Source organism: Bubalus bubalis, chromosome 14 (genome assembly GCF_019923935.1).
Source record: "Bubalus bubalis isolate 160015118507 breed Murrah chromosome 14, NDDB_SH_1, whole genome shotgun sequence".
NCBI classification, from domain to species: domain Eukaryota; kingdom Metazoa; phylum Chordata; class Mammalia; order Artiodactyla; family Bovidae; genus Bubalus; species Bubalus bubalis.
The window spans coordinates 20,280,319-20,294,124 of NC_059170.1; the positions used below are offsets into that span (position 1 = coordinate 20,280,319).

The 13,806-nt window shown below is 44.7% G+C and overlaps 1 long non-coding RNA gene across 1 annotated transcript; it reads right to left on the reverse strand.

The window, feature by feature from the left end:
- Positions 1-310: 310 nt before the first annotated feature.
- LOC123329182 lies at positions 311-12,644 on the reverse strand. Its single transcript, XR_006544439.1, has 4 exons — positions 12,200-12,644; positions 10,564-10,623; positions 564-656; positions 311-446 (listed from the first exon to the last, which is right to left on the reverse strand). It is a non-coding gene; the product is annotated as an uncharacterized LOC123329182 (long non-coding RNA).
- Positions 12,645-13,806: the final 1,162 nt, after the last annotated feature.

A 13,806-nucleotide genomic window follows, 5' to 3' on the forward strand; every position in this document is an offset into this window, starting at 1 on the left:
TACTCAGAGGAGGGGTCAAGAGGGAGGGAGGACTGGGCGAGCTTGGGGAAGTAGGGGCCCTTAGGGCATGGTGTTGGAGGCGGGGTCTGAAGAAAAGCCTAAAAGGGAGGAGAGATCGAAGCAGGACAGAAGGAGGCGGGCCCGGAAGCCGAACCGGGAGGAGGGAACCCAAAGGTGGCCACTTGAGGAGGAGCCGGAAGGAGGGCGATGGAGGAGGGGCAAGAGGAGGAAAGTAGTACTGGAGGTGGGCGGAGCCTGGAGAAGGGGTCCAAACAAGTTGCCAGTGGGCGGTGCCGGGAAGATGCGGAAGAGACGAAGTAGGAAGGAACGCCAGGCGCTTTCACTTTCAAGGGAGCCTGGTGCGCGGACAGGGCCAGGGTCCACGCTGTTGGTTGTGACTGGGCGGAGACTCCGCCGTGAGGGGCGGGAGGAGGTGCCACTTCCACCTGAAAAAAAAATGTTAAATTAGAGTGAACCTTTCCAAGGTGCAGGAAATGTTATAAGTAGATCTCCATCTGGATGTTTGTCTTGCCTCATGAATATTTCTCCTGTCAAAAACTCACCTAAATCAGTGGTGCAACCTCCACGGAGCAGCCGGGTGGGTTTCCAGAGCACGTGAGGACCGTAAGCCCTTCAGCTGTAGACTTCCCTGAAGGCTGGGAAGATAAGATTCTCCATGCATCGTCCGACTCATGATTCTGTGATTGTATTTTTCACATCCCAGTGAGAGACTTTATTTTGGGGGGCTCCAAAATCACTGCAGACAGTAACTGCAGCCATGAAATTAAAAAACACTTGCTCTTTGAAAGAAAAGCTATGACCAACCTAGACAGCATATTAAAAGGGACATTACTTTACCAGCAAAGGTCTGTCTAGTCAAAGCTATGGTTTTTTCAGTACTCATGTATGGATGTGAGAGTTGGACTATAAAGAAGGCTGAGCGCCGAAGAATTGATGCTTTTGAACTGTGGTGTTGGAGAAGACCCTTGAGAGTCTCTTGGTCTGCAAGGAGATCTAACCAGTCCATCCTAAAGGAAATCAGTCCTGAATATTCATTGGAAGGACTGATGCTGAAGTTCCAATACTTTGGCCACCTGATGCAAAGAACCCACTCATTGGAAAAGACCCTCATGCTGGAAAAGACTGAAGGCAGGAGGAGAAGGGGACAACAGAGGATGAGATGGTTGGATGGCATCACCGATGGGATGGATATGAGTTTGATTAGGCTCTGGGAATTGGTGATGGAAGCCTGGGAAGCCAGGGAAGCCTGGCGTGCTGCAGTCTGTGGGGTTGCAAAGAGCTGGACACAACTGAGCAACTGAACTGATTTTTCACATCACTTCTCCCAGAACCTGCCTAAGAGACTGGATTCCTGAGCACAGAGCAGAGTTTGAAATGAACCCTGCCTGAATCTGCCAGACCAGCAGTTAAAGCTACACTTGTGTTGTTTAATGATCTCTGTATCTTGCTTCAAAAGGAAGAGAAATCAAATTAGAGAGATGGTGATGACTGAGCCCAAGGCCAAGAGTGTTCTTCCCCCACCCCTTCTAACTTCTGGTTTCTTCTTATGCCTCAAGTCTCTGCTTAAATATCACCTCCTGGGAGTTCCCTGTTGGTCCAATGACTAAGACTCTGTGCTCCCAATGCAAGGGACCTGAGTTTGATCCCAAGTCAGGGAACTAAGTCCCACATGCTGCCACCAAAAGACCCCCCATGCAGTGACTAAGACCCAGCGCAGCCCCCACCCCCAAAAAAAAAAGTTTGGGGAAAAAACCTCAGAAAGATCTTCCCTGAACAGTCACCTTAAAGATGTTCTCTATTTTGACAAACCAGGCCTCTTGTTCATGTCTTTCACGGCATTTCTTAGTCTTGTCATTTATTGATCAGTTTACATGTTTTTGCCCATGTTCTGCACTGGAAGGTAAGTTCCATGAGGTCAGGAATCTTAGACTGTTGTGTATATCACTGTGTCACTAGATCTAGTGCATAAACCCAGTGTTCAAAAAACACTTGAGGGAATGAATGAGTCAATCAAAAACCAGTTAATGAATCTAGTCCCTGCCAATCTCCTCTGCTCTGTTTCTGGCTACCCCTTGGTGCCTCACTTCCCTCTCTGTGTATTAGCCTTACCATGTTTGTTTGAGTAGACCACAATCTCTTAGCTCTCTCTGATATAGCACATTCTCTACTTGAATTGCTCTTTCCTTTCTGCCCAGATGCCTCCTGTTCAACACTCAACTCAGGGATGACCTCCTCTGAGAGGTCCTCTCTGACCAGCCCCCACCAGGAAGGTTGAAGCACTCACCCCTTTCTATTCACGGCCTCAATTATAAAACTTCTCTGTGCTGGTGACATCATCTTCCCTCCTGGCATCCTGCTGGCACTGAGGATTATGATCATGGCCTATAAAGTTCTGTGTGATCTGCCCCCTCCTACTCTTCAGACCTCATCCCCTATTGTATTCCTCTCACCTCATCTCACTCTACTCCAGCCACACTGGTCTCCATCCTGTTCTCTGGCCATGCCAAACACACTGCTAATCTTAGGGCCTTTGCACTGGCTCTTGTGTCTGCCTCAAATGCTCTCTTCCCAGATACTGGCATGGCTGGCTTCTCCTTCAGGTCGCTGCTCAAATGTCACTTCCTTAGGGAAACCTGAGGAAATGACCCACATTTAAAATAGCAGCACTCTACTCCTCTGCACTTCCTCACACCCTTTTTTAGTGAATTCTTCTCTGTAGCAGTTATCACAACATGAAATATTACATTTATTGTCTCTCCCACCCCCTTACCTTTCACTGCAGTGTGATCTCCACAAGGATTTTGTCTGTTTTGTTCATTCCCCAGAACCTAAAACAGTAGGTCCTCATTTAATATTAGTTGAATGCATGGTTATGAATTCAACAAAGAAATGCTAGGAGTACTCTGCGTCATCCAGAAGAATCCCTGAAGATTAGCGTATAAAGGGAGATGTTTCTGAGGAAATATACTGGCAACACTAGCTAACACGGAGCATTTACTAGTTGCCAGGCAATCTGCTAAGTGCTTTTCAAGCTTGTTCCCACAACAGCCCTATGTTGAGTTCAGTTCAGTCGCTCAACTCAGCTCTTTGCAATCCCATGGACTGCAGCACGCCAGGCTTCCCTGTCCATCACCCGCTCCCGGAGCCTACTCAAACTCATGTCCATTGCCTCAGTGATGCCATCCAACCATCTCATCCTCTGTCGGCCCCTTCTCCCACCTTTAATCTTTCCCAGCACCAGGGTCTTTTCCAAAGAGTTGGTTCTTCACATCAGGTGGCCAAAGTATTGGAGTTTCAGCTTCAGCATCAGTCCTTCCTATGAGGTATTTACTATTATAATCCCTACTGTACAGAAACTGGCAAAAAGGTTAACTTTCCCAAGGTCACACAGTTAATAAGTGGTGGAGTCCAACTTTAGAACCTTCACACCGAGTCACTATACTGCCTACCTTCTGATTATTAAAGATCTACCACTGTTGGTCTAATAAAGGTGAAGCATGAAGATGAGATATACTTTTGCCTTCTGAACAGTGTGGTGCCTAGAGTTGTGGCAGAATTTTTTCTTAGCCACTATATTAGGGTTCTCCAAAGAAACAGAACCAATAGGATATGTTGAGATATATAGAAGAAGAGATTTATTACAGGAATTGATTCACAGTTATGTGGGCTTGAGAAGTCCCATGATCTGCCATCTGCAAGCTAGAGAACCAGGAAAGTCAATGGTATGATTCAGTCCAAGTCCAGAAGCCCAAGAGCCAAGAGCACCAATGTCCAGTGTCCTGGGCAAGAGAAAATGGATGTCTCAGCTCAAGCAGAGGAGCAAATTCATCCTTCCGTCTTTCTGTTCTATTCAGGCTTCAACAGATTGTAAGATGCCCACCCACATTGCCCTTCTTTACTTAGCCTACCAATTCAAATGCTAATCTCTTCCAGAAACACCCTCACAGTCACACCCAGAAATGTTTTACCAGCTATCTGGGCATAATTTAGCCCATCAAGTTAACACATAAAATTAACCATCACAGGGACTTCCCTGGTGGTCCAGTGGTCAAGACATCACCTTCCAATATAGGAGGTGTGGGTTTGATCCCTGGCCAGGGAACCAATAAGACCCCACCTGTCTTGCATCCAAAAAACAGAAGCAATATTGTAACAAATTCAGTAAAGGCTTTTTTTAAGTTTTTTAAAAAATTAACCATCACAGCCACCATGAGAGAAGCCAAATAGAGAACAAAACCCATCACACAGAAGAGGACAGGATGGAGAAAATATTGCTGGAAAAAATGAGCCAGAGACCTGATAAAGACATACCTGAAGCTTGACCTGCCTCTGGACTTTTCTGTGCACCAATGTATCGTTAGAGTTTGAATAATTTGAGTAGGAATTTTTTTTTAACTTAAAACAGAAAAAGATTTCCTAACAGAAGCAAATGAGTAGGGTTCAACAGGTGGAGGTATTAATGTCTCACTCCAGACAGAGGGAATAGCAAGTATGAAGGCAGGAATGTAAGAGCTTGAGGTTTCTGCAGCACAAGGTATAAACTGAGTTAGATTTCCCTGGTGGTCCAGTGGCTGAGACTATGAGCTCCCAATGCAGGCAGCCTGGGTTCACTGCCTGGTCAGGGAACTAGATGCCACATGCCACAAGATGCTAAAGATTCCATAGGCCGCAACTAAGACCTGGTGCAGCCAAATAAATAAATTTTAAAAAGAAGTAAGGTAGAACTAGTATTTGGAGGAACTGATTTCCCCACTCAACTTAGTAGGAGGTGGGAATAATTGAAAGGTTCTGAGCAGAAGTTGCTTTAAAATGGTGAAGTGTCAAGGTTGGAAGAACTTTTGAAAGCAATCTGATTTGACTCTAGGTTCTGTTTTTGTCCCCATCTCACAGACGAGGAAATGTGGCAGGCCGATGTCTCACAGATGGTAGGTGAAGGAACAAAGATTTGAACCCAGGGCCATCTGAGCCCCAACTCATGCTTTCAATGACCTCCTGTCTCCACCATTGGAATTAATTTCTGCCCTCTGAGCTCACCCAGAACGGGCGAATCCTTTTTCAGAGATTTGACAATGACATTGGTCGAGCTACCCAGATCTGAATTAAGAAGATGGATTCAAGGGGATGGAAGAGTAGAGGAACTCTGCCTTCGTGGGAGGCAAAGAAAAAGGCAGATGAGAAAAGCAGGCGAATGAAGAGGAGGGAGCAGATGACAGAGAAGTGATGAGGAGAGTCAGCAGGACCTGGAGAAGGAACAGATGGCAATGGAGGGATGTAAGAAGGAAGAAATTAAGGCAGAAACAGGCTTGTGTTTAGAACTGGGGTTGCCAGATCAGATACCTACAGGGCCAGGCAAGTACCATAAATAAGCAAAGTGGTCAGGTTTAAGATAACAGGGAGTCATGGGGTCTGTAGCAAGCCTGGAGTTCGTGCCCCTTCTAAAGGAGGTACCTACAACTCATGTAGGAGTATAAGCTCCCAGTGTGGGCAGTTGGAGGAGAAAAATAAGTTTTAAATTCAAATTCTTACACAAAATCTTTTGTTTTTTAAATGCTGGAAACTAATTCAAATTTTAAAGAGAAAAAAAGCATGGTGCTGGCCGAAAGACACATATCTTAAGGCTGAATTTGGCCTGTGGGCTGCCAGTTCATGCCTTCTAATCAGTTTGGATCCAACCCCCTGTTCACTACTTAACAATACTGTGTGCTCTCGAGGAAATTACTTCACCTCTCAAGTCCCAGGTTCTTTTTTCCCCTCTAATTTAATTGTTTTTAAGTTTAAGTATAGTTGATTTACAATGTTGTGTTAATTTCTGCTGTACAGCAAAGAGATTCAATTATACATATATAAGGTGTTCTTTGGAAGGAATGATGCTAAAGCTGAAACTCCAGTACTTTGGCCACCTCATGCGAAGAGTTGACTCATTGGAAAAGACTCTGATCTGGGAGGGATTGGGGGCAGGAGGAGAAGGGGACGACAGAGGATGAGATGGCTGGATGGCATCACCGACTCGATGGGCGTGAGTTTGAGTGAACTCCTGGAGTTGGTGATGGACAGGGAGGCCTGGCGTGCTGCAATTCATGGGGTCGCAAAGAGTTGGACATGACTGAGCAACTGAACTGACTGACTGATTCTTTTTCATACTATTTTTCATTGTGGTTTATCACAGAGTATTAAAAAGAGGTCCCTGTTCTATACTGTAGGACCTTGTTTATCCATCCTATATGTAATAGTTTGCATCTGCTATTCCCAAGTTCCCAATCTTTCCCTCCCCAACTCAACCCCCATTGGCAACCACAAGTCTGTTCTTTACATTTGTGAATCTGTTTCTCTTTTGTAAGTATGTTCATCTGTTTCATATTTTAAATTCTACATATAAACGATATCATATGGTACTTGTCTTTCTCTTTATGACTTACTTAGTATGATCATCTCTAGGTCCATCTATATTGCTGCAAATAGCATTATTTCATTCCTTTTTATGGCTGAGTAATATTCCTTCACATATATATATGTTGTTGTTGTTGTTCAGTCACTAAAGCATGTCTGACTCTGTGACTGCATGGACTGCAGCACACCAGGCTTCCCTGTCCTTCACTATGTACCAGAGTTAGCTCAGACTCATGTCCATTGAGTCAGTGATGCTATCTAACCATCTCATCCTCTGCTGCCCTCTTCTCCTTTTGCCTTCAGTCTTGCCCAGAATCAGGGTCTTCTCCAGTGGATCTTCACATCAGGTGGCCAAAGTATTGGAGCTTCACTTCAGCATCAATTCTTCCAATGAATATTCAGGATTGATTTTCTTTAAGATTGACTGGTTTGATCTCTTTGCTGTCCAAGGAACTCTCAAGAATCTTCTCCAGCATCACAATTCAAAGGTATCAGTTCTTCGGCACTCAGCCTTCTTTACGTCCCAAACTCACATCCATATATGACTACTGGAAAACCATTACTTTGACTAGACAGACCTTTGTCAGCAAAGTGATGCCTTTACTTTTTAATATATATAAAATCTCACATCTTCTTTATCCATTTATCTCTTAATGGACATTTAGTTTCTTTCCAGGTCTTGGCTATTGTGAATAGTGCTACTATGAACATAGGGGTGCATATAACTTTTCAAATTGTAGTTTTCTCTGGATATATGCCCAGGAGTGAGATTGCTGAATCATGTGGCAACCCTGTTTTTAGTTTTTTGAGGAAACTCCATACTGTTTTTCATAATGGCTGCACCAATAAGTCCCAGGGTCTTATCTGCAAAATGGGGATAATTAATTCCCTACATCCTGGACTTCCCTGGTGGTCCAGTGCCTAAGGCTCTGAGCTCCCAATGCAGGGGGCATGGATTCAATGCCTGATCAAGGAACAAAATCCTGCATGCTGCAACAAAGGTCAAAGATCCCACATGCTGCAATTAAGACCCAGTGCAGCCAAGTAAATAATTTTTTAAAATTCCCCACACTATAGGGTTGCTATACTGATTTTTTTTAAACAAGATAAATGTATGTAGAGCACTTAGCATTCAGTGCCTCACATAGAGCAAAACACCCAGAATGGTTTTATCATCAGTGTGAAAGTTATTCTTTCTCCTATAACTCATAAACTCACAAACTAGTAGAACAGGAAAGATCTCCAAAGACATCTTATCCAGGGGTCTTTAAACCTGTTAAGCTACAGAGCCCTCTGTTAAGCCAGACCTTTCACAGAAACGCAACGCATAAATGGATGAGAGAGGAGTTGGCTTTGTTTGAAGTTTGGGCAGGAAACCCAGAGTGCTGCCTTCTAGGCTTCCCCGCCCCAACCACCAACCGTCCTCCTTAAACAGTGGTTGCTCCACAGGGTGTTGCAGAACCAACTTTGAGAATCATCATTCTATGCCAGGTGGTGCTAGTGGTGAAGAACTTGCCAATGCAGGAGACATAAGAGGCATGGGTTCGAGCCCTGGGTCAGAAAGATCCCCTGGAGGAGGGCATGGCAACCTATTCCAGTATTCTTGCCTGGAGAATCCCATGGATAGAGGATCCTGGCAGGATGCAGTCCATAGCGTTGCACAGAGTCAGACACGACAAATGGCTTAGCACACACGTGCCTATTCTATGCCAGGTCCATTTCACAAAGAAGAAAACTGAAGTTCAGAAAGGTACAATGATTTGCCCAAGATTCAGTAACGGGGAGGGATTCCTGCTTCCCAGGCTAATGCACTTCTCAACTGGAATGACACTCTCCTTCTGGTCCACCTGCTTGAGAATGAACCCTCTCAGGTGAGGAGTAGCCCCACTCACATTGCCCCAGAGCCCCAGGATATAGCCAGGGTTCTCAGTTCTCAGGCTAACAGAAAGAGAAAACGAATTTATCAAGAGCGTATCAAGGAGCTCCCAGAACTGATGGGAAGGCTGGACAACCAAGCTCAGAGAATTGAAATGATGGGATCAGGGACTTGGATATTACTAGGACTCTTTCCTCAGTCCTTGTCTGTGTGTGAGCTTTCCTCCTCAAAGCTGGACAGTTGGCTGCAGCAGTTCTCAGCCCTCAGAACTCTCAGCTGCTCCACTAGTGAGACCAAAGCTTTCTGCTTCTGCTCTTGACAGGATTTTAAGCCTTCCTTAAGGGAAGGACTTGGATTGGTCCAACATGAATGGGTGCTCATCCCTTTACCAGTTATCTATGGGTGCAGGCAGAGAAGGGCAATGGCACCCCACTCCAGTACTCTTGCCTGGAGAATCCCATGGACGGAGGAGCCTGGTGGGCTGCAGTCCATGGGGTCACTAAGAGTTGGAGATGACTGAAGTGACTTAGCAGTAGCAGCAGCATGGGTGCAGGGCCAGGTACTATGACTGGCCCACCTTGAGCCAGGTGCCTACTCTTTAACCAATTATCATAAATAGGGAGGTGGCGTGAATAAGGAGATAGCAATGCCCGTTGGAACCATATGGTCAGAGAAGGGAAGAAGAATTTCCCTCCTCTAAGAAGCCTATCTTATCTCCTTTGCCAGATACACTTGCCGTTTGCTAAGCATAAACGAAATGATTCACTCTCCAACATTTGTTGCCCTTTCTTTATAACTATTAAAGCATGCGTTCTGCTTGGCTAGGGGATGGAGGCCTGTCTTGTCCACTTTTGCATCCTTCCAGCACAAACAAGAACCCCTAGTGAGCTGTCAGGTTAGGGTGGACTGAACTGACTTTTGGAGACATTTAGTCCCACTTGTCCATTTTACAGATAGGACAATAGGCTAGAGAGGGGACCGCACACATCACATACACTGAAAGAAGGAAAGTTGCCGAACTAGGGCTGGAGCCCTCTTACCTTGATTTCTACTCTAGTACAGGTTAAAACTGTGTAAGTTTAATCCTTGCCCATATGGGCGTCTGAGACCTGAAGAGAAGACATTTCTCATTTTGGATGCACCTGCTGGCAAATCTTAGGAGGCTGGACCTCCCAAGTATTCAGTCATCAGAACCAGAAATCTAATAATCAGGACTCAGTTCCAACCCCAAACCTGTCTCTTACTGAACAAGCTCCTGAAGCTAAATCCCAAATTGCACCTCTATAAAATGGGCATAAGTTATATTTACCTTGACACTTGCTGGGAAGACTAGAAATAATGTATATATTGTCCCCAACACATGGAAGTTCCTCAAGAAATGGTAATGTCTTCTAATGATTGTTATTGATGACAAAGAAAATGAGAAACAAGAGCCCTTCTTCTCAAAGGGAAGAGAATCATCCCTGAGGTTGGTCTCTTGGAAGACATGATTCCGTATCTTCTCTATCCAGAGCAAATTCCCTTTGGAAGGGAAAAAAGGAAATCCCTTTGTTAGGAAGAGAAAGAAGAAGAGTTGGCAGGCTGTGACTGTCTCTGCCTGTCCCTGAACCTTGCTCTGTTTCCCCTACTCCAGACTGCTCCAGCCCACTGCCCTGCTGAACTCAGGTCACACACACTGGTGTGAGACCACCAGCTTTGAGACATGCTAGCTGGGAGGGAAGGAAGCGCATGTGACAGAATGAGGAGACTCCCACGACAGTAGACGGCAGGTTTGGAACACCTGCTCCCGACAGCTCTAGGTTATGGAGGAAGCTCTCGAAGGTCACTGCAAGGTTGTATGTGTCTCCTTTCTCACTGGCTCAGCCCTCAGAGCCTTGTCTCTCCTCTCTACCTTACTACTTGGTCTCCAAACTAGGTTTTTAAAAAATGTTTATTTGGATGTGCTGAGTCTTAGTTGTGGCATGTGGGACCTTAGTCTTAGTCACTGGACCACCAGGGAAATCCCCAAATTAGTGTTTTTTGTTTTTGTTTTTGTTTTTAACAAAACAGTAGACAGGCTGGCCTCTTTAAAATATGGCCTTTAAGTAGGGAGTAAATCATTGCACATCTTCCCTCCCAGTGCCTTCCTTACCAGAGCCTGCCAGTCTTTGGCAGGTGATAGAGTTCTGGCTAATAATATGCAAGAGGGAGTCTCTTGATGTTACCTACCAGAAAAATTCTTCTTTTTTTTTTTTTAAAGAGACAGACTCAGCTGATATTCTTCAGCCTTTTGCACTTACCTTCATGTTCTGCCTGGAACACAGATGTGATGGACAGAGGCACAGCAGCCTTCTTGAAATCTTGGGAACAAAAATTGACTTGATAAGAATGTTAAAGAAGAAAGAGCCTGGATTCCTCCAGACTTCTTATGTGAGATGAAAAAAGTTCCATAAAAAGTATGCACCACTGTTAATTTTCATCTGTGCTACTTGCTGCCAAGCACATTTCTGACTCATACAATATAATATCTGTAATACTCAATAAATATTAGCTATTGTTATTTTGCCTGTGTTACTTTCCATAATCATAACCATGAGTGGGTGATTGTGCTGTGGGTGTTATCACCCTTAGTTTAGAAGTGGAGGAAGTCAAACTTCTTCCCAGAGTGGGTTGTAAAGTTTCAACGAGATGGGCAGCCATAATAACAGCAAACATTTATCCTTGCTAGCTATGTTGCTAGCACAGTTCTAAGTGTTTCACATATCTTAACTCAGTTACTTCTTACAGCAACCCTGGACAAAAACACTTTTATTCCCACTTAAAAGATGAGGAAACAGATTCAGAGAGGTGAAATGATTTACAAGGTCATATACCTAGAAAGCTCTAGATTCAGGACTTGAACTCTACAGTCTTGGGACTGTGTCTGGCATGTGTATGTGTGTTTAATTAAAAAAAAAAAAAAAAGGACTACAGGGACTTCTCTGGTTCAGTTCAGTTCAGTTGCTCAGTCATATCCGACTCTTTGTGACCCCATGAACCGCAGCACGCCATGCTTCTCTATCCATCACCAACTCCTGGAGTCCACCCAAACCCATGTCCATTGAGTCGGTGATGCCATCCAACCATCTTATCCTCTGTCATCCCCTTCTCCTCCTGCCCCCAATCCCTCCCAGCATCAGAGTCTTTTCCAATGAGTCAGCCCTTCGCATCAGGTGGCCAAAGTATTGGAGTTTCAGCTTCAATATCAGTCCTTCCAATGAACACCCAGGACTGATCTCCTTTAGGATGGACTGGTTGAATCTCCTTGCAGTCCAAGGGACTCTCAAGGGTCTTCTCCAACACCACAGTTCAAAAGCATCAATTCTTCGGCACTCAACTTTCTTTATAGTCCAACTCTCACATCCATACATGACCACTGGAAAAACCATAGCCTTGACTACACAGACCTTTGTTGGCAAAGTAATGTCTCTGCTTTTTAATATGCTGTCTAGGTTGGTCATAGCTTTTCTTCCAAGGAGCAAGCGTCTTTTAATTTCATGGCTGCAATCACCATCTGCAGTGATTTTGGAGCCCAGAAAAATAAAGTCTGACACTGTTTCCACTGTTTCCCTATCTATTTGCCATGAGGTGATGGGACCAGATGCCATGATCTTAGTTTTCTGAATGTTGAGCTGTAAGCCAACTTTTTCCACCCTCCTCTTTCACTCTCATCAAGAGGCTCTTCTCTAGTAGTCCGGGGCTTAAGAATCTGCCTAGGAATGCAGGCAATGGCAACCCACTCCAGTACTCTTACCTGGAAAATCCCATGGACAGAGGAGCCTGGTAGGCTGCAGTCCAAGGGGTCAAGAAGAGTTGGACACGACTGAGAGACTTCACTTTCACTTTTCACTTTCATGCATTGGAGAAGGAAGTGGCAACCCACTCCAGTGTTCTTACCTGGAGAATCCCATGGACGGGGGAGCCTGGTGGGCTGTCGTCTATGGGGTTGCACAGAGTCGGACACAACTGAAGCAACTTTGCAGCAGCAGCAGCAGGAATGCAGGGGATGCAATTTTGATACCTGGTCAGGTAACTAAGATTCCACATTGCAAGGAATAACGAAGTTTATGAGCTGAAATTATGAGCCCATGTGCCTCAACTAGAGAGTCCAGGCACTGTAAGAGAAGGTCCTGCATGATGCAACAAAGATCCCACGTGTTGCAACCAAGGCAGCCAAATAAATAAACAGTTTTTTAAACAAAGAAAAAAATGTGTGAGGTCATAGATGTGTAGCGACTTGTCTAAAGCCGTACAGCCAAGGGACTTCCCTGGCGGTCCAGTGGTTAAGACTTCGCCTTCCAGTGCAGGGAGTGGAGGTTCGATCTCTGGTCTAGGAGTTAAGATCCCACATGCCCCGTGGCCAAAAAGCTAAAACATAAAACAGAAGCCATGTTGTAACAAACTCAATGAAGACTTTAAAAAAAAAATGGTCCACATTAAAAAATCTTTAAAAAAAAAGGTTAAATAAAATAGCGATACAGCCAAAAAGAGGTGGTGAAATTGAACCCAGGATTTGGACCCAGGACTGGCTAACTCAAGACCCATATCATGAAGGGAATCCCTGTGGGTGAAGAAGTATGTGGCCTGCCATGTTGAAAAGTCACATGTGTTTCCACTGTGAGGCAAGGCTCTGCAGAGATAAAAGCCTAGAGTTATCCTCAAGGCTGCTGCCTTATCCAGATGAAGAATCTGAGGCTCAGAGAGGAAACACAACTCACCCAAGTTTGTCCAACTAAAAGAGGGCTGCAATGGGCCGGGAATCCCACTCTACTCCACCACAGTGGGGACATAAGTGGTTTGAGCAGCAATGTTCATCCCTGATTGCAATAAGCCTTAGAGACAGAAACATTTCAGCAGTGAAGGACAACCTAACCATTACTTATATTCATTAAGAGAACATTAAATTGAAGGGACACACGCCTGCCATCAGTTACCAGCTAGTAACTGAGGTACCTCACCACCCTCTGTGAATCCAGCCGGGCTTGTGGCGGGCACATAGAGCAGCCCCTCACTCCCTGGCTCTTTACTAAAATGCTTAATTGTCTGAGAGAAAACACCCAGCACTCCTGCCCGTCTCCGGGTGAAGCTGCAATAAACTAACTGAAACTAAATGGCTTGAATCTTTGCAGGGAAGGAGGCCACTCATAGGAAAATATAGAACATGTGTTCATTCAACAAATATTTGTTCAGCATCTTTTATGTGCCAGGCACAGTGCTATGAGCTATGAATATGACCACAACTAAAGCAGGTGAAAGGCCCTGTCCTCATGGAGATGGTATTTGTGGGAGGATGGAAATCTACCCTCTACAACTCACAGGCATAAAAAAAGTATAGGTTCTTTATTTTGTATATGACAGGTTTTTTTTTTCTTGTGCCTCATCTATTTATTAATAAGACAAAATACGAACCTGATTATTAATAGTAATTTAGTCTTCCAGTTTAAAAGTCTCAGATGAGTTAGTACTTAGTATTTTTTGAGTAAAACGTTCCTCTTTCTGTGCCT